Source organism: Platalea leucorodia, assembly GCF_965183815.1.
Source record: "Platalea leucorodia genome assembly, chromosome: 4".
Taxonomy (NCBI): domain Eukaryota; kingdom Metazoa; phylum Chordata; class Aves; order Pelecaniformes; family Threskiornithidae; genus Platalea; species Platalea leucorodia.
Genome location: NC_138826.1, coordinates 30,545,144 through 30,565,958, shown reverse-complemented (window position 1 = coordinate 30,565,958; position 20,815 = coordinate 30,545,144).

Genomic DNA, 20,815 nt, shown 5'->3' with positions numbered 1-20,815 from the left:
GAAATAATAATTTTCAAGTCTCTTGACGAAAACATTTCAAAAGACCATCCAAAATGCTCTTCTGTGAGGGATAGAGAATGTCATTTAGATACCATGTATGTCACTCTAGTTATTTTGGAAATTCAAGCTAGAATTTTCTCTGGTCATAGCTATGCACAAATCAAGATAATTAAAAAATTATAATACATACAATATGGGTCTTCCTGGGATGAAGAAAACTAATTTGAAGGGTAATTTTCATAAAAATGAAATAAAGAACAGATTAGAAGATGTGCAATCCATGAAATATTAAAAAGTTTCATTTAGGTACTTGCCATAGGACTTTAACTTCAAAAAATAAAAAACGGTAATTTAAAAGATTGACTGGCCTCACAGGTTAAGAGATACACAAACATTTGGATTATTAGTTCTGACAGATCCTTCATCATCTTGTTTCTGGAGCTTCATCCTTTTTCAAAAAGTTAATAATTTATTTCTTTACAAAATCTTTTAACTTATTAGAATTCCTTACGTAGAGAGGTTTGTATTGAATTCATTTACACCCCAAACATAAAATGACAGAATCCGCTCCCTTTTAATATTCCACTATAGGTAATGCAAACTGTATTTGCACTACAAGTCCTAACTGGTGTCTTAATTGGTCAATATCCTTTGTCCATTCAGCTAATTAACAACAAACAGAACCACGTCATGACCTCAGAGCTACTATGTAAAGTACTGAACAAAATAAGACTAACAGGACTGACACAAAAAGTAAAGCAGAATCTGTCATTTATCTCTTGTGGGTTTTTTCCCCAATACTTCTAAGTTTGCTCATTTGTACAACATGGATTCTTTTGTCCTTGCATACACATCCGTCTCTGTCTCTATACACTGATCTGTAAAAAGGTGTTTATGTTTCTATAGGTAATAATCACACTTTAATATTTTACTAACAATAATTTTTCTCCAGAGTAGCTGTATTTATTGCACTGATGTACCTTCTTAAGCATGCCGCTCTCAGGTGCTTCTTACTAAATATATTTCTTCCATCACTTCCCAGCTGCGCTTGTCTCGACATACAAATTCATAAACCCCATACATTGAAAAAATTCTATTACATCAGTGCTTATATTTATAAACACAGACTGAAATTAGTACAGAATTGTCTTGTCTTTTCCTGTAACCAGCACCACCAAGTCTAGGTTAATGCTGGGAATCCAGCATAGAAACACAACTACAGCTCCTTACATCCTAAGTCTTTTCTCTTTTTAATCAATTTTGCCTTTAGTCAAAAATTGTGGTAATGCAGAAACGAACCTGTCAGATGTAATTTCACTTCTCCAGTTCCCGTGTTGGAAAGCACAGAGCTATGCTGTTCATCAGTGCGGGTATAATAGCTAGGAAGCCTTTAGCCAAAGTCCCTTTTTCAGTGTATCTCCTTGCATGTTTTAATTTAAAGAGAGAGTGTTTAAAAAAAAAAAAAAATCATTCAGATGTAGAACTCTTCGTCTTATTCAGAGGGAAAGGAAAGATTTCATTGCTTAGCTCTTGCAGCATACTCTGGTCATCCCATTAAGCACAAGTCCCAGAATAGGACATTTTTAAGCATACATTGATTCACTTTACCAGAACAATACTTTGCCATGATTGCTTCTTTCATATTATTTATCCCTTCAACTAAAAAATAAAATAAAAGTTATTGGCCAACTGAGATTTATTGAGCCTGACCACTGCTGGAGCCAGCACTAGCAATAGTATAGAAAGCCTGTGTATAAATAGAGGCCCCTGTAGTAAGCCACTGGGTAAATGAAAGAACAGAGAACTGAAATGACTTGCCAAAGAGTTTGAGAAAACTGCTAAAGTGATTTAGGAATAAAATCTGGGATCCAAAGAAGGGATCAGCTCAGTCTCATCAGGCTGCTGCCTTACGCTGAGGAGCACTGTATTGCTCTTCCAGGTATACGTGTGACTTGATCTGACAGGGTTATTTGGAGTCCAGTATGGTACAGTTTTTGAGTAAGAGCAAACACAGCAATAAAATCACTGAGCAGCTGATGCTCCCAGCAAACACCGCTGCGGACCCTGCTGCATACAGTACCCCTGGGGGCTGCGTGGCAGGAGGTCCAAGCCCAGCCGCTCCCTCGGAGGGTGAGCACCAATGCTCTTTGCAGAGATTGCCCTCAATCAGGAGGGCAGCATAGGGGGAATAGGGAAAACACACATGCAAAACATCACAAACCTTTAAAGCTGTTTTTTCCTTTTAAATTCTGGGCTGAGTGCATACCTGGCAGCAATTTGGAAAAATACTGAAGGCTGGTACCTCAGGGCAGTCTCTCACTGCTATTCTTTGCACTTCAGCACATACTTTCAGCACTTTGCCAACAGCCCCTCTCACACAGCTTAATCCTTATCCTGGCAAATCTTAATGCATGGGGATTTACAGGAAAGAGATGTAGGATTTCTTAGTTAGGGCTGTATGATATGTAGAGATTTCTCCAGGAGTCCCTTTGAGTCTCCTTATGGAAATAGTGTGATGCAAAGAAGCAATGACAACAGCCAGAATTTGGCCCAAGTTACTCATCCTTAAAGAAAACCAAGAAGCTACAGTGCATACTGAATTACAAGAAAATAATCTTTGTTTACTGGACTAAAGCCTGGAGATCCTTACTTGATACAGAGAATGGAAGCAGTTTTGTGGCGAGCCAGCCAAGAAAAACATCCGTTGCTCAGCATGGCATCCAGCTAAACTAATCTTTGTTTTCCACAGGAGATGCTTTTTCAATAATTTCTAAGAGCTAAAGGACTTCATTAAAAACCATGCAAGCATTGATCCAGATGTTAAGCCTCTCTGCACAATGAGAAGCCCTCTTGGAAAGCAGTAAAGAATAATTGGTTCATTGTTATCTGTCCTGAGAAAAGAGAAGAATATTGCCTATTTATTTAATGTTACTATACAGAGGAATTTATTCCATTGTTTACATACTGTTTGAAATGCATTTAATTATAACGGTTTTGTGTAATTAAAGCATAGGTAAACATTCAGTTTGAACCTAAATGCCTTATTGTAGCACTAAAATCCCTTATTGTTGCTAAGTCTGATCCAAAGAAAAGCATAACACTTATGAGAAGTGAAACAGGGCTCATTCTTAAATAACCAGTGCTAAGCAGAAGTAATATTTCTCAGTTGTTCCTTGTAGACTTTTCTTTAGTTCTCATTTTTATATTACTTTTCTATCAACTTTAACCTTGGAAAATTATAATCTTGTAAAAATAATTGAGGAGGGTAGATAAGCCTAAATTGAAAAGTAATCCCATTCACGATACCAGAGAAATTTGTAGCACGTTAATTTCTCTTCACAAATTTCTGTATAGGCTTGGCAATGCCATTTTAAATATGATCTTAATAACCTGTTGTCCTTTGCCAATTTGCTTAGACTTAATAAACTATGATTAAGGAAGAAATAAATTCCAAATAAACCTAGCTTTGAAACCCAAGCCCTAGGTATCTGTAAAAGGCAACTGTTTGGGGGCAATTTCTTTTTCAGTGTCTCAAGCAAGTTAATCTTTCTGCTCCATTAGTGGAGATTACCATGAATTTTCAGGAAATTTATACTTTGATCTCCACTTTCCTTTAGGTTTGGGACATCTTCCTCAATCTTTCCTGCAAAGCCACACCGCTTCACTACAGTGCTTGCAAAGGAACTGACCAAGCAGGGAGCTGATGCTACGTCTGTTAAAGTCAGTAGAATCATGACAAAATGATTTTTCTTGTTATTTTTTAAATGAAAAGAAAAATCTACACTACCATGTCGCACATCAGGCTTTGATGAACATCTCAGTTCCCACTGTGCTGCTCTGATTCTTCCTATACTACCTTCCAGCTAACTGGCATCAATGGTTATATCCATGAAACACACTATCTTGCTCTCCCAACTACTAAAATATTTCACAATTAGGTTCAGTTGTTAAACACTTGAACCCAATATTTAGCCTCTCGTCCTCTGCAATGTTGGAGATCAGCATTCAAAAATCAGCGACCTAGTGTTCTTCAGAGATGTTTTAAAAATTAATGAGGTGACATCTCCTGATGAGAAACATTTAGGTCCCAGTCTATTCACATGAAAGTCAAAAGCCGTCATCACTGTGCTCCCCATGGACAGCAAATGAAATTTGTAAGTAGCCCTACGTCCTTCTCTTCCTTCTTTGCAGATTTGGCACAGTGGTGTACAAAGAGGAGGAAAGCAGGTACCCTGTGACTGAGATTCAAATGATGCAAGACTTCACTAAGCATTTCTTTGTAGGTCTCTGCCATTACAAATGGTCATAATTAATGGTCTTTTTCCATTTCTAAGACTGCCAGAAAGACTTTACAGCAATTTAGTAAGGAAATGAAGTGAGAGGAGGAGGCAAGGGGACTGCTGAAGCTGTGTCCCGAGAGTGTTTTTGTCATAGCAAGCATGTAAGACTTTGACTGGCATTTGTGGTGCCTGACCTCAGGGATCAGGCTTCACCAAAGGTGTGTTTTCATGGGAAAAGCCAACAGCCTGTGTTGGGCTGTACATTCTTCAAGTAGGGGAAGTTTTGCCTCCACATCTGATACTAGCTATCTGTTTTCCTTTGGGGTATGGCAAATAAAGCAGGTTTTGTCCTGTCATCTGGATAGCAAAATTCCACTGCTAGCATGCTTGTTTCTGAAATATGCTGTTCATCTTAGTTTCTCTCAGCATCGAGAGTTAATGGATTGTTTCTATTAAGGAAAATAATTTTTGAAAATCCTAATTTACTGTGATCTGCAGTTGTTAAAGAGCTGAACTGAAATCAAGTGAGAGAAAGTATTTTGACATGAAGAACAGATCATGACTTGTAATTGTGTCTTAGCTATGCAACCTACAAAAAATTGATTGGGGCGGTGGTTACAGTAGAAGTTAAGAATTAACTTTTAATTGCATTATGACACAAGCAGACAAAAAGACCCGGGTGAAACATCCAGAAAGCAGCCATGGCAAATTGCCGCACTAAGTCCTGTTGACAAGTAAAGAAGGGTAAGAGAGAGGATTACAGGGAAAGAAGTGGGCAGCAATTCAATTATCCTGAATCCTGATAGCATGACAGAGTCTTCAGCAAGAACAAATGAACCCGAGTTTTATGGTTCATGGTTAGAATGAGGCAGCAGCCGTTGCTGCTTTCTGCGGAGCCGCTCCCAGCTTCCACAAAAACAAGGGGGGAGAAATCTGGGGTCTCACATACATGCCTTGATCCTAAATACTGACTGCTTCAGTCAGAAAATGACAAAGTCAAAGGAAAATTCAATTGAAACAGTGAGGACTGAAAACAGAAATGCTGAAGTAAAAAGCAATACATTTCAAATCAAGTAATCATTTCAAATTCCTCTTAGAAAAAAAGATAACAAACCAGAAGCAAAGGAGTATCAGGGTGGTGATTAATATGCATTTCTACCTAAAAATGAAAAACATATAAAGCAATGGTAAATACCTTAAGTGTTTTAGGTACAACCTATAATAAATGAAAAAAAATTGTTCAGCAAAACAGTTGACATTAAAGAAAAATGTTTGGGCTCATGTTAGTACTTTCTATGCAGAGATCCAATGCAGTGAAGGAAATGTTAGCTGATATTTTAGTTTATAAAAATAACTGATTTTATCTGGCAACTAAACCCCACATCTAGCTAAAGCTCTCATAACATTAGAAATAGGTGTCCAAGGTTTTGGTTATATGTTTAAACTTTTTTCGAAGTCTATTTCCCAGATATTGAGGTTTGCTCAGAACTGATAACCAAACCACCTTTTTTGGAACTGTTTTGCAACAGAACAGAACATGAATACAAATGAATTAAAGTATATCCTGCATCAACCCCTTAGTTGCTAAACACGTCTCTTCCTTTTTTTTTTTTTTTTAATTTAAGGAGATACCTCTTGTCTGTTTTCAGACACGTAAGATTCCTGTGCTTATATTACTTAATTTTTTTCCTCAATCAAGCCAAAGAAAATCCCATAAATGCTTTGCTTTCTCCAAGAAAGTGAAAGGAAAAAGTCACTTCAAAAATTAACTCCTCCGTAGATATATAAATTTATCCTTTTCACTCCTCTGCATTTTTTCAAATCTTGGAATTAAAGCTTGACAAATTCTATTTTGATGCAATACGGTTATTTTTAGATAATAGGGACAGAGAGCATATATTAAACATTGATTAGAATAATCTGTGCTTTCAGTGAGATTGAAAGTGTTTGATTGTAAAAACCTGCAGATAGGGACATCATCTCAAAAGAGGAGCACCAAGCCCCTCTAGGAGGGCTGAAGATATTCAAGCACTCTTAGAGGTGACATTTGAATGCCTGGATTTATCCAGGCCACAAAAACTGAACTAACCACCCTTTGTTTGTTATATCTTGTACTCATTGTTTCACCACAAAAGGAAAACCGTTACTTGTGCAAAAACAATTCTAAACATAAACTTATAAAAATCACTTTGCTTTCCAAACATCATACATTTTTTTCCATAAAAGAAAACAAACCTTCTATAACTAGTAATTGCACCTAAATAATCCCCTCTCCACCTTCCCTAGCCCATACTTATAAAGCAGGAGATAAAAACCTGCAGTACTACTTTGCCCCTTTAAGCTTAAACTGAAGATGTTAGGCACTGGAACAGTGTCCTCAGTGTTAGATCATTTGTAAACTCCAAAATTAGCATTTGTCAATGCTAAAACGTACTCTGATCTTAGTTTTAGAGAGCTCTTAGAAAGACTTTATTCAGAAGACTGGAAAGCCTAATGGTGGGTCCCACATTCACAAGCAAAATACTTGGATTGCATGCGATCATTTCATGGTATTTTCACCTAGCTTTTATTGCCTCTGTTTGCCTTTCTTACTATTTTTATCACCAAATTATTAGTGAATCAACATTAGTTCAAAATAAAGAAGGAAGAAAGGAAAAAAATAAACCAATCAACCAGCCTATCCAGCTTGAAACAAGTTGATTAAACCAGGACATTTCCACATTGAGAAGGAAAGTCAACTTGTTAACCTGGTCCTTTCTTAATAAGACAGTGATGGTTTGGGAAATTTCTCATTGTATTTGTAAGGTTCTAATCTCCCATATGCTTATGTCACCAAGATTATTGTTATTGAATAATTATGGGCAGGCACCGAAACTACCAGTAGAAAATACCAAAACCTTCAGTCCAATAGAGTGTTAAGTTCTTCCCTAATTTGAGCACATAAAACTTCAGCGAGTTATCCAAACGTTTCAAGCTAGGTAGATGCACTTTCAGAACAGAAACCTTATTGACTGTCACTTCAAAGATGATCACAGAAACATCCAGCATTTTACGGAATAGGTATAACATAATTAAATAAAAGTTTGGAGCACGTATGTGTATTTTTTAGGTAATCAGTGTGCCCTAGCATTGCTAACAATCCTGAAATAAACTCGCATTTTGTAGGGAGCATTTCAAAATTCAAATACTTCAGCCTGATGAGAAATGCCTATTTTTTTGGAAGTTCAGAAGGCTTTGTATGAGTGATTTTTAAGGATTTGAAATGTGATACTTGTTAAATTGCATACTTTTCTTGTTCTGAAGGAATAAACCAAAGCTAGCTGATGTACATTATCCGCAAGAGTCCTATGGATAATCGTTTCTAAAAAAGACAGGGCAATATTTTTTTTAAATAATTTGAGAGTTATTTCTACAGCGTAACAATGTTGATGGATAGATTTGAACCGGAAAAAAAAAAAGTCTTTGAAGGGCAACGACTTGAAGGCCTACGACTTGAAGGCCTATTATTTCAGGCATTAGAAAGAGGACCAAATAAAGCTGTAAAATTACATGTAAGTATCTTCCTTTCCTGGAGGAGGAAAGGTTAGATTACTGAATATTCTTCTCCACCTTTCTCTGCTTTGCCTCTGCTTCTGGAAACAAACAGTTCCTCCTGCAACAAATTCTCTTAGCTTACCTGCCCCAAAGTACACTTAGCACCAAAAAAATAAAACTGTTTAGGAGATGGTTTTGGCAACAACCAACCACACAATCCCAGATTGAACTTCAGTTTGCTTTACCTCAATATTCTCTGCAGTCCTTTTGATACATGTACTGAAATGTGTGAATCTCAATTAAAAAGGTAATTGTTCTTTGTTCCAAAACTTTTCCCATTTGAAGATGATCATTGTAACATTACATGTTTTTCTTCTGTAACTGCTTTTTCTATATGTATTTCTCAGAAACTGATATGTTGTGAAAGGCTTATCTCCTAATAAAAATACAGAGATGTTTTAGACCCAACAGAAGTAAAAAATTCAATCTCTAATATTTATAACGTCACCCATTGTGAAACATCACACACATTTCAATAAAGAAAGGATGTACATTTTAACAACACCCACTGTATATGTTCTTTAGGAAATCCTGTGTAACCAGTTCCCCATACTGGCATTCTTTTTGATTTATTCATCCAAAGATTATTGAACAAGCTCAAAAGAAAGAGGGCCTATATCACAGAAAATTTCCAATTGTTGAGTGCAACTTTTCAGCCTAATTACTGATGCTTAAAAATTTTCTAATAACAAGACTTTCCTTTTTAGGAAAATATTAATTTTCTTATAAGAAGCATTTTAGATAGCAAGGTATCAACCATCTCTCATCATCGCTGTTCAATTAATTATGTGCAATGAGATATACGGTGACAAAATATAACAGCGTGTTATCTTTTCTTGGAAAGATCACTAAACTCAGACTGATATTTTCAGTGGCAACAGCTTAATCAAGATCACAGGCAAATATGTTCATGAACTTCAGGAAAACAAAATACAGAATGATTGCATTAGACAGTAAAGAGAATAAGGAATATTTATCAAAACTCAAGCTTTTACTTGGAATGTTTTCTAGTTCATTAGTGTACAGTTTTGAGCCAGACCAAAATAAGCAGTACCCTAAAGGCTCATTAACCCTAGGTCAGGTTCTCTATGAATTTCAGAGACAATAACTCACCAGGAGAATAATGTTCAAACATCCACAATTTTCACATTTTCATTTCTCTTGCTGTCTCAGAGACACTTCTTTTTATGGTCAAAAGAGTGCTTGCAACCCACCAGCACACAAAGTTTAGCAGAGCTCAGAAAAAGACTCAAGGTAGTGTGAGGCCATGTTTTCTTGGACACTGAACAATGATGTCTCCAGCAGCCAATCACCACAAGTGGGATCCTTCTCTTAAATAGATGGATCCTTAAATAATGGGATCCTTCTCCTAAATAGATTTGTCCACCAACCACATTAAAGGTCCCTGATCCCTTGCTGGAAAGTTACCTTTTCAGAAATTTGGGAGTCCTTTCAATGTGTGGGTCTGGACATGTTCACTTCTTGTGGCACATGCTTTTGTCTGAAGATGTGTTCAAAAACATAAGAGGTAGCACGGCCAGGTTCCAATATCTAGATACCATCTGTGATTAGACTTTCGTTTTCACCACTTTATTAAAAAAGCAGAAGGATAATATGCTTAAGAGTAATGAAAGAGAAGAATAAGGGACAAAACAATTATAAAGAAAACAAAACTGGTTTTGTAATTTGTAAAGTGTGCCAGACTATTGCACTAAGAGGCAGTTTAGAAATGCTTATTAATACAGGCAGTGAGAGACAAGAGGAAAAAAAGGATAGATCTAGAAAGGCTATGGATATAATTATGGATGTCCTCAGAGTCTAACATATTAGCAAATTTTGAAACTCATGCCTAATGAAAATCCTTTTAATGAAACATATTCATGAAATCTGCATTGATATTATTGCAGGGATCTAGGCAGAAATTTACTTAGAAGAATTACTTCCATGCCAGTCAATTTTTCCAATTTAATTTGGAGCAGCCTAAACATACTGAAAAATACAAAATTGATTGATTTCTGAAGATCACATCTTGTAGTAAATGGCATTGTTCTGTCTGGGGAAGGAATTTGCCATCATTTCTCTCACGTGCTTGGTGGAGTTGGATCAATGCAGCTTCAAGCAAGAGCCCCGACTCTGGACTTTTTCCTGCAAAGCGCTCTAGAGACAGGGCTGTGTGCCTAATGCAAGGGGCTGATGGGCAATGCTCTCTGGCTGGTAAAACAAAGCTGGGTCTGCAAGCAGGGACATGCTATCCCTTCACAGCCACAAACAATATGAGCAGATTTGAACTTTCTATAATTAATCTGGCCTTTCAGATTTCTAGCCTTTTAAATTACTTTCTAAAGCATTTTTAGGTAAAAGGAAAGTAAACACAAGGGAGGCTAAAACACCAAACCCGTGTTAAGTTTTGGTTTGGGGAAGAGATCCTGTTCTTTGTGGTTAGATCATCATCACTGTTAAACTTGAAGATTAAGCCACTTCTAATAGAGACAAAATAAATGGTAACTGCTGATAACCATCAAAATCTGAAGGAAATCCATTAACCCTTCTCCCATCTCACTTCTAACAGGAAGAAATAGTATTGGGAAGCCTTTCATAGACCAGCAATGCCACAGTAGATTCAGGGAGCCACATCATTCAAACAGTTATGCAAATACCATGAAATGAAGTTGACAGCCTTCAAAAGTGGCTGAGTGATGAACAACCCTCAAGCTATAAAATACCTCTTTGATGACAACGCCCAGATATAGGCTATTTATGGCCTACCTCAAGTCTCCAGCAAGGCAATTGTAAGCTATCATCCTGTTCCTGTATTTCATTAACTGCATTGTCAGAGGTACATTCCTGAAAAGTATAGGAGAAAATTCTTTTTTTTTTTTAACCTTTAAAATGCAAACCAAAACCAGAAGCCAAACTGTGCACTCTTTTCATCTATAGATCTGCTACAGCATTCATACATGTACCATAAGCTAAAGCAGTAAAAATCTCTCTCCAAAAAATTCATCTCTATATTGAAAACTATTTTTTTGCAGATGACATAGATCCTGAAAACAGTTAAAAAACATTTACTATAACATGCTCATTTACAAACAATATTTTCTAGCTTTCAGAAATATTCCTGATTATGTTCCGGCCCTCTGTAGTAGGAGGCAGATATGTTATAAATTGTTGGGGTAGGGTTATAAATATTATGTTTCACTTATTCAATACAATTCGCTCCTATTTCAGGCTGCACACATACACACATCTTCATTTGTAGCCTGCAAGCACTCATCCTGAGACACCCCTCTGCCTTAGCTAATCAGCTGTGGTTGATGCTTAATTCACTTGCCAGTGCCCTACTGCCACTTCTGTTGTTTTGGTTATTACAATAGGCCTTCCATTTCCTATGAAAAAAGAAAAAAATTCATCTGACATACTTTCAAGGAGAAAAGCACATTTGTTACTATAAGAAATATAAATACCTCCTCTGCTTCAGACATATAAACTGAGTTTCTATTAAAACATTTTCTTCACCTGACATTGGGAACTGTGGCCAGAAGGTTTATTGATTGCCCTGTACAAATGCTCCAGTGTTGGTTTTAACAACACTGTCAGCCTGCTTCACCTATTATGCTAATATATCTAGCAAAACCCAATCTGTAGTCTGTCATTTACACAACCACTGCACATTCACTATTTTAAATTCGCATTCCATCACATTTATACCATTACCTACATAGTCCCCCTTACAGCACACGGATTGCTGTATCCATTTGAATTACTGAAGCAGGAAGAAGAAGCCTGAGGCAAGGATTTTAATGGAGCCACACATATACCTTTAGCTCCTTTCCCTTTATTGGAAACCCAGCTTCATCCCTCCATCTACAGCAAGCCTTTAGTTGTAGGTTTTGCCAAGCATCAGAGCTTTGTAACAGAGCATCACTCCACCATTCCTGCTTTAAAATGGAATGAGTTCCTCAGCTGCACCGAAACAAATTGCCTTCATGAGCCTGCTCCGTTGGTAGAGCCGTGGTGCATTGGGCAACGGTGCATGGAGCCAGCCCGCCTCTCTTGCGACCTGCTGCTTCTCACAACCCAGCAACTTTTTTTCTTCTTGTGCCATGTGACAGAAGTAGCAACATTTCCAGAGAATTATTTGCTCTGTACAGTTGTTTCAGGAAGCGTATGTGTGATCAACTTTTAAAGCAGGGAATTATTTATAAAACAATCATTGGGAGAGTTGAGGATTCAGTAATTACTCTGTACAGTTAGTCCCCGTAGTAGCATGAGACTGTGTTCCCAGGTGATCCAAGCTACAGAAACATGACGAGCGCCTGAAAGAAAATAGTTCTCAATAGTTCTCTCTACAAGAGGTTGACTAGGGCAAACAATCACTTTGGGGAAGGAAAAAAAAAAAAAAAGGACTGAAAGTAAAAGGCAAACCAAGGGAATCTGAAATTATTTTCCTATCCTCTTTTGAGTCTGCTGTCTCCCCTAGGAGGAGTGGACACCTGCCATAAGGTGACACAAGTGCTTCTGCTATGGCCACATTTGAATAAGAGCGCAGAATTTAGTATAAAGTTAGATGTTATTGCATCAGCATAGAATTATTTCATGCCCCTGAATACCACTGCCATCTCCTCTTCAGCGGGCAGCCACCAGCTCACAGATTATTTTAAAAGCTTTTCCATGGGAAAACTTAATTCCAAACATCTCAGCAAAGAAGGGATTCATCATGGAAGGGACTGTCCAAAATTACATTTGTATTTTTTTTTTTTTTTTTAATTAAAATGTGCTCTCCTGCTCTCTCTGTATTTATGACAAAAACAGCATCAGACAAAGCACTTTTTCCCCTAACAGATGAAGACTACAAATAGTAAATCTTCCTTGCCCCATCACTAGAGAAATATGGCAAGTGGAATTTATGAGTGTCACTCTGTGCCTTCTAGGACAGCGCACTCTGTTCAGGGTAATGGCTGCCAGGCAAATGCTTGGCATCTGCCCTCCTGAGAGCAGACACAGCAGAGCACTTTTAATCACTTATTACTTCTCAAACCTATCACTGCAGGAGCCCTGCAGGACATTTCTAGTCTCCTCTTTGCTCTGATTTGAATCAGCAGCAGAGTTGAAGCATGTCCCCTGTGGTACCTTGCCCCTCCCAGACCACATCCACCCCACCAGATACCCAAGTTAAGTCCTCAGTGAGCAAAAATGCTCTGTCAACAAGCAAAGGAGAGGTACTGCTTTCTGCTGCTGGGATGGTGAAATAGCACCAGAGCAGATGAATCAGCGAAATGTGGGTGGCTGTTTGGGAAAATACATTTCATCTTAAGTGTAGATACCTGCACTTAGATGAGTCACACCCTGTTGTTTTCAAATCAATAATTTGAACTCGTTACTCACATACAGGATAGACAACATCAGCTCTTGAGGTCTGGACAAAAGTCTGAACCCAGTGTGGGATTTGCTATTAACTTTCTGCTTTTTTTTAGTCATTACCTCGGGAGCTCATCCCCTGACAATGGCCCAAGAAGATCAGGTGAGAGGGCTGCAAGAAGCAGGTTCCCATGGCAGGAGCCTCCCTGCACCACAACAGAGGGAGATGAGAGAGGTTCAGGGATTCTTTAAACAACATTGGCCACCAGGAGGGGACAAGTGTGTTTTCCAGGGGAATATCTGATGTTTGCATACTCCCAAAACATCTAATTGAACTTGAGAGGAAGTAATACTAAAATTAATCGGGATTGTATTAAACTTAAATCTTGACAGCTTGGTCTATTGCTTCACTTTCAAGTTTTCTGTTTGGATTTACTTACTGAAGCCTGCAGGTGATAGGTCTGTACTTTGTCACAGTTCACAAGCTAGGTAGTAACTCAAACAGAAACGTGTCCTTGCAGGAATATTATTTCATCTGAAGTGCAACTGTTAGGAAGGTCATATTCTACCCTTTTTCCTCCCCTCTCTCCCTTAAACACCTTATTTGCTACAGCCACAGAGATTTAGAAAGAAAAATCAGGGCATCATATAATGATTCATAGCCAAGCACAGCAGAGGCATTAATCACTTACATCCTTAACTCTAAAAGCATATAAACTTCCAAGGATGATCAGTCAATGAGACACATTTATATTTTAGCTGGAAATCAAATTTAGAAATGGAACATCCTGAACTTCTGACCAGAGAACACAGTATATGAAATGCCACGGAGCCATTCTCAAGGAGTCCAAATGCACGGCTTCTACTCATGTGAAGAGGTATCCTTTCATATAAGCAAACCTATTATTTGCAATTCAAGTCGTGATTCAAGAAAATATCAGGAAAGGTGAGCCAGAGGAGCAGAACAGAGCCAAACATGCTGGGTCTGCCTGTCTCTGTTAACAAGATGACTAATGGAAGGATGCGGATGCTTGATAGCTGAGTTGAAAACTGGAAGAAACCTAGTGTGATTTATCCTTCCCTCTGAATAGTCCTCAGTGATCTTTCTAATGATTCTCACATACATTTCTAGTGGGCCTTCTGGAGTTGGAAATGATGAAAGGGAAGGCACTGAGTGTAAGCTCTGTCCAATGATACAGGGCAAAAAGAAAAGGCATTGAAAACATCCCTAGGAAAAAAAAAATTCAGGAGACAAGCAGCGAGCCGTGACAAAAATTGTATGCAAGTAATGAGCAGAGGATGAGGCACACTGTATGATATTTTTACATATGTAGTAACATTTTATAAAAAGAGTCCACATCCTGGAAACTAAAGAAAACTCCCTTCACTGCTTAGAGTCAGGTTTTCATTGTCTGCAATAGTGATGCAGTGATAAAGGCAGGTGCCCACATTACCACGACTTTCACTGGAAATTCAATGTGTCCTTTTCACCATTCTGTGTCTCCCTTTGTACTCTTTACAAGAAAATTAGATGCTTTCATATTCTTTTACAAAAAGAAATATTTTTTTTAATATCACAAAAGAACAACATTTTCCCATAACACAAGCTGAATTTCTGTGTAAATTAGAAACTATCAAAGTTGTTACACTGTTACAGATTTCCCAATGATACAAAATTCGGTACTAAATATTAGGGGACAAAGAAACAGAAAAGGCAATGGCAAGACCCTCTCACAAAAAATTGTTTTGTTAAAAAAAAGTTTAAATCCCCTTTATACAGGTAGTTTTCTGATAAAAAAACAATTTGAATGTATTTATAATTATGTGCCATTTGCATTATTTAACTTCAAACAGTCAAAAAACCATTAAAAAGCAAATTATCTTTCCTTTCTTTACTTTTAGGTTTACTGTATCAGTAAGTTAACACACTATGAGTCATATTTGAACTCTAAGGCTATTCCATGTATTTAGTTGTCACAACAGCAGCAGTATCTTCTGGGAACAAGGGAGTAGGAAAATAATTTTAGCGATAAGATTATATTATACTGTTGATATGACTGGTTTGCATTATATACTATCAACTGAGCCAGGACCGATGGAAAGTAAGAACAAGTTTGAAAAGTAGTAGCAAAGCTGGCAACAAGTTCAGTGTTGTGGCTGGGCAGCCTTGGGAGCTTATTTTATTTTGGAAGTGCTGTTGGTACTCCCGAGGTGCACATTTTCTGGAAGCCTTGGTGCTCTGGAAACTGGGGGCAGGGTGAGGTTTGCTTCTTTTTTGAGAGCTCCCCACTAGCTAGAAGTCTTGCTTTTTCACTGCTTTTATGCATAGTGACAAACACACAAAGCAGCATCCCAATAAAACTGCATCTTGCATTCCTCCGGAGGGAACCATTGCTTGGCATTCAGTGCATGGGCACCTCCTACCCACAGATGCATTACCCACATCAGCGTTATCTATGGAAAGTCAGCTTGCTTCTGTTACAGAAAAGAAACACTTACAGGATAATAAGAGCCACTAATACAAGATAAGAACTGTTAGCAGGAAATCATTTATTAAGGCTGAGAACTGCCTTGGCAGTCCTGTCCTGCCGACGTGGTTGCTGGAGAAAGGTACTGCTTTACATAGCAGATAACGCTCATCCTGGCAGATATATCTTTCTGCCCATTTCCTGCAAGTTATCACCCGCTGTTTTCCAAGTACAAGTTTCAGCTGTACAGTCACTGATGCTTCTTGTCACTATAGTTCACAACCAGACCGCAGCAGATGTTACATACAAGAAATTAAAAGTGTCTGACTTCCATGCAGCCTCCGTCCACCTCAGCTACCACCAGTCCTGACTTGCCTACCATCACAGTCATCCTCACAGGGCACACAGCCCTAAAAAGCTACACCTGCACACAAACCCAAGCAGCATGCCCTGAGGGCACACGCTGCATTGCATTGGGGCAGCACCAGGTTCTGTCTGGAGCAGTCCTGTCAGCCTCCTGCACAGAGTAGCTGCGATAGGACAACTCCTTGCTCCATCAGCTACACATTGCTCAACGCCTGCTCCAGATGGGATCAGCAGAGGCCCAGATTCCCCCCCCCCTCCATCGAAACAGTCCTCTGGCAAAGGAAAATGTTGCTACAATTTATTATTTTTCCTTCCATGTTGTAGTTCATTTGTCTGCGCATAGTGACCTGTGATCTATGCTCCTTTCTCATTTTTAAGAAATAAGAATATGGTAAAATGGTAAATATACCATCTTCTAGGATGTCACTCTGTACTCATTAATAATACATGACCAAATGTAAGAATTATTTAAAGGAAAATCAGAAATTTATCATTACCTTTATCATAAAGCTGGCTAGAACTAAAGCCAGGATGGAGTCTGAGATTGCCAAGAACCTCTAGGTACCAAAGGGGTTTAAGACAAGCCGTGCCATTTCCAGGGCTAGAAAATGGCTGAAAAAAAAGCAGGCTCTGACAGCACATTATTAGCAACAAATCTCTTTTGTTAGAAGTTGGCTTAGCAGTACAAGGTACAACTGTGGGCTGGGCTAAGGATATATGGAAGAGAAATTATGGATCCTCTTAGCTCAGAACAGCTGACCAGACTGTAGATTAATATTAGTTTGCAGTACAGGGAATTTTAAACATCTCTGATGGTTTTTGGAATTCAGGTTTCCAAGATTTAGCTTGCTAGCACTTAAACCCAAGGACCTGTATAAGTGCCATTGGTAGTCATTAATTCCAGTTAAAATTATCCCTGCTCAGACATTGGTGTAGAAAGACAGAATGGCAAGAATGCCAGAGAACTCCATTTATTAAATAACTATATCAAAACAAAGTAAACCACATAAAAATTACTTTACCATTAGTGTTTCACATGCCTGAAACGGGCACAGTCAAATGTAATTCTCTGCATTTATATGGAAATCAAGACAGCCCACCAACTGAATGTATTATTGCATTCTTCTTTAATACACTGACCCTTGGCTTTCTGCTGCTATGAGCTTTGTCCCAGATAAGCCTGCGGTAATGGAAGTCTGCTCTCGAGGCAGCAAACTCTTTAAATACCTGCACCCAGGGTACCACTGGTAACTAATCTGAAAAAAGCTCCAGAAACTTGCAGAACAGTGGTTTTCCATCAGAGAGCAGAAGGCAGCTCAGGTACCTGTGGGGGAGGGGCGGGATGGGAAAGGACTTTGGGAGCGGGCAGGGCAGCAAGAAGCCAGGCAAGGGGAGGCTGTGGCACAGCAGCATTCACCTTGCTCATCAAGCAGGTCTGTGGACAAGCAGCAGCTGTGGCTCAGCTGACCAGCAGTCTCCTCTGCACAACCATCTCTCTGCTGTGATTTAAACCAAGAATCCTTTTTGTGCCTGCCAAGAGAAATCTCTCTCCAATTGCTCAAAGCTCAGATGAGCTACTTCAAAAGAAAATAAGCATTTATTGTTTCCTCTCTAGCAAAAACATGCCCTAGAGCCTCAGGTTTATTATAGACTCCTACATTTGTGCTCCAGCTCCTAATAATGCCCATGGTGAACAGGCATTAAACAAGGAAAGAGCAAAACAGAAGCAGAATGGACAAAAAGCTCAGCAGCATGCTCATTAACAGTGTAATCAAGAGCTCCCTCTGTCAGCAGGTATCTTTTGAGTGATTTTGCTGGATTCTTGCTTAGGTTTCATCAGACGTTGACACCCTAGCGAGTACACTTGCAAGGAGGGGCGAGTACAAGAAAGGAGCTACATGCTGGCAAGCACAACAGAGCTGAAGAGGACAGGGACCCTGTGCCTGACCCCTTCCCCAGCTCTGCTGGTGCAGACAGCAGCAGCATAAACCAAGAGGAGGGCACAAGAAAGAGCTGTCGAACCCAAATTGCCTGAACAGGATTGAGCTGATAGCTCTCCTCTCCTTTAGCCTCACCCATGAGCATCACGGGTAAGTAGTGCAAAGTCTCAGAGGCAAGGCCTGGTTGGTTGAAAGTTTTAAGTGTCCTAGTCTCATTATCTTTTCTTAACTCCCTATTCTTTAAGCTTCTTATTGTGATACTAAACACCTCTGACTTTATAACACACTTTTGTCCTTCCTAACCCAACCACAAAACAAAATCCAGTCCCATCTGATGGGGTCATCCTCTTTGAGATGTAACTGCTCACACATGGGGAACAATTCCTGTGCTCAAATATACTTGAGGGGTCTCCAGTGCAGGGAAACTATTCTAGCACATGACAATATGCTTAAGTTTTCATATGCAGAAGTCCTATCAACTGTAGAATTAAGCTTTTTTTTTAATATCATAACTGGATATAGATTATGAAGCCCTTACTGCACAGTTACAAATAAAAGATCTTTAACACAATCTTTGAATTTTTCCAAAACCAGTTTACAAAGGAAACAATGCTGTGTGTGGCCCACCAGCGGGAATTTTCTCAGCTTCAGTAAAAGGCATTGAATATCTCCCCATATCTATGTTGGCTGTTTCCCCCCCCCCCCCCATTTACATGCATTTAGAAGATCCCTACATGAGTAAGTCAGAGGCAAGTCCTAGCAGCATGCTACTAATGCACTGAATTTTCATTTTATTTCTGACTGTTCAAGTTGGATATGCAGAAGGCAGCTGGACAAAAATAACTCAAGATGTACAAGACATTTGGGAATGAACTAACATGTTGATTAGTAAATCCTGCGATCTGTGCCAACTACTTTTTAATTTAAAAAAAAAATCTACAGTATTAATGAACTAACTAGCAATTTCTCCATTGTTAACTTTCTCCTTGCAGCTACACAACATTGTGAATAAACATCCCACCACAAAGTCGCAGTTTATGGCTTGTCGATACACAGCACAACAGTTACGGCAGCTTTCAGAAGTCCTGCCACATCCCAGAAGGGCTCAAGCCTTCCAGCAGCAACCGCATCACCTCAGGCTGTGCACTCATTAGCTCTACCCACCACCAAACTGGGGGAGTGAGAGGGCAGAAGATCTCCATGAGAAAAACCCCAGTCTGTTCATCCCTGGCATAGTGCCATCCCGCTCTCATCACAGGCTGAGGAACCTGAAGGAGCAAGGCTGCAGCCTGCCAAGCTACAGCTACAAAATGTTAAAGACCCTTTCCAGAGCCTGCTACCCATTATTCATTCCACTGTTTCACTTTGTACTGTAGGAATTTCACACATGGTAGGAAGTTATTTTTAGTGCCATGTGTGGTGTCAAAGTGTTTAATGGTTGTATGGGTTCACCCACCTCCACAGCTATGGTTCAAGCCAGTGAGATTTAGTTCGATTTTTTTTGTGTCCCTCCTTATCCTGTTCCTCAGCCTTAAAAGAGCTAAGTACTAAAGGGAAATATGCCTATAAGATTTTTATTTCTCATCTTTTTAGTCTGAACAATGTAATAGAATTAAAACAAATTATTACAGAAGCACATAGCTTATTATAAAGCTGTTGTGGGACACTGAAATTTAATAGCCTTTGTATCCTCTTCACAAGCTACCTGCAGGAGTAGCAGCAGGGAATTAGCAACGACTGATACTTGGCCTTTGCTTGGCTTTCCAGGGCTGGTTTCACCAAGCGCCTGAAAGCACGAGGGGCAAATGCTTTCTTATCTAGGCTGCACTGCAGCCATATCAATTTTAAATTAATTGATGTAAAAGCCCAGTTTCCCGTGAGGTTATCTTGGCTTGAAAGCAAACCAATACAGACTACATTTTAATACAGCCTACTATACAAGCATTGACAATTTGCTCTGCTGTAATTAGAGGCTTCTAATGTTTCTCACCCTCTTAAAACAGCAGTTCCTCTTGCGAGGCATGCAAGCTTTTGCATGTAGCTTACACAGTCTCTAGAATACTGTTCTTTCAAAGCCTAAAACATAAGCAGGAGAGATCTGTTTAGAAGCGTGTGGTTGCACTACCTGGAAAAAAATGTGACCTGAACTCAGCTCTAACTATAAGCAGTCCTTCTCATCATATTTACCATGTTAATGGCCTGGAGACAGAAAACTCCACGCTATGAATATGTTTTTCTTATAAAATAATCTCTCAAAATTTTGGATTGTGAAGATCACTGCTCCATGGCTGCCCAGGATGCCATTTGATAGAGCTGTTTGAACAGCCACAGCATCCTCTGCAGACTTTTAAACTGAATCTGTACTTAAAAAAAAAAATCTTAGGAGAGGGGAGTCTTCTCATCTGTGATCAAGACTGCAAATGTGTGTACTGTGGACAGAACAAACTGATAAATGCACACTTGTATATGGGAAAAACACATTAGTCAATATTGCTGCATAAGAGGGAGTTAGAGTCCTTATAAATTTATAGCTAGACATTAAATACACAGAGAAGAGGTTTCTTTCTTACCTGAAGTTATCTTTGACTGATTTACATCTTGAAGTATGAGCAATAGATCCTGCCTGCTCCTCTGTCATGTATCCTCTTCACCTACATCACTGTACTGACACTGCAAGATACACGTGGTGGTTTTGCCTGGCGGAGGAATGAGTCATCCCACCGCAGCTTTGAACCTCAGCAAATTGCACTTAAATTTTGGAGGAGAACAGGATTTGATGCTTGTGCAAGGTCATTCATGCAGACATTTA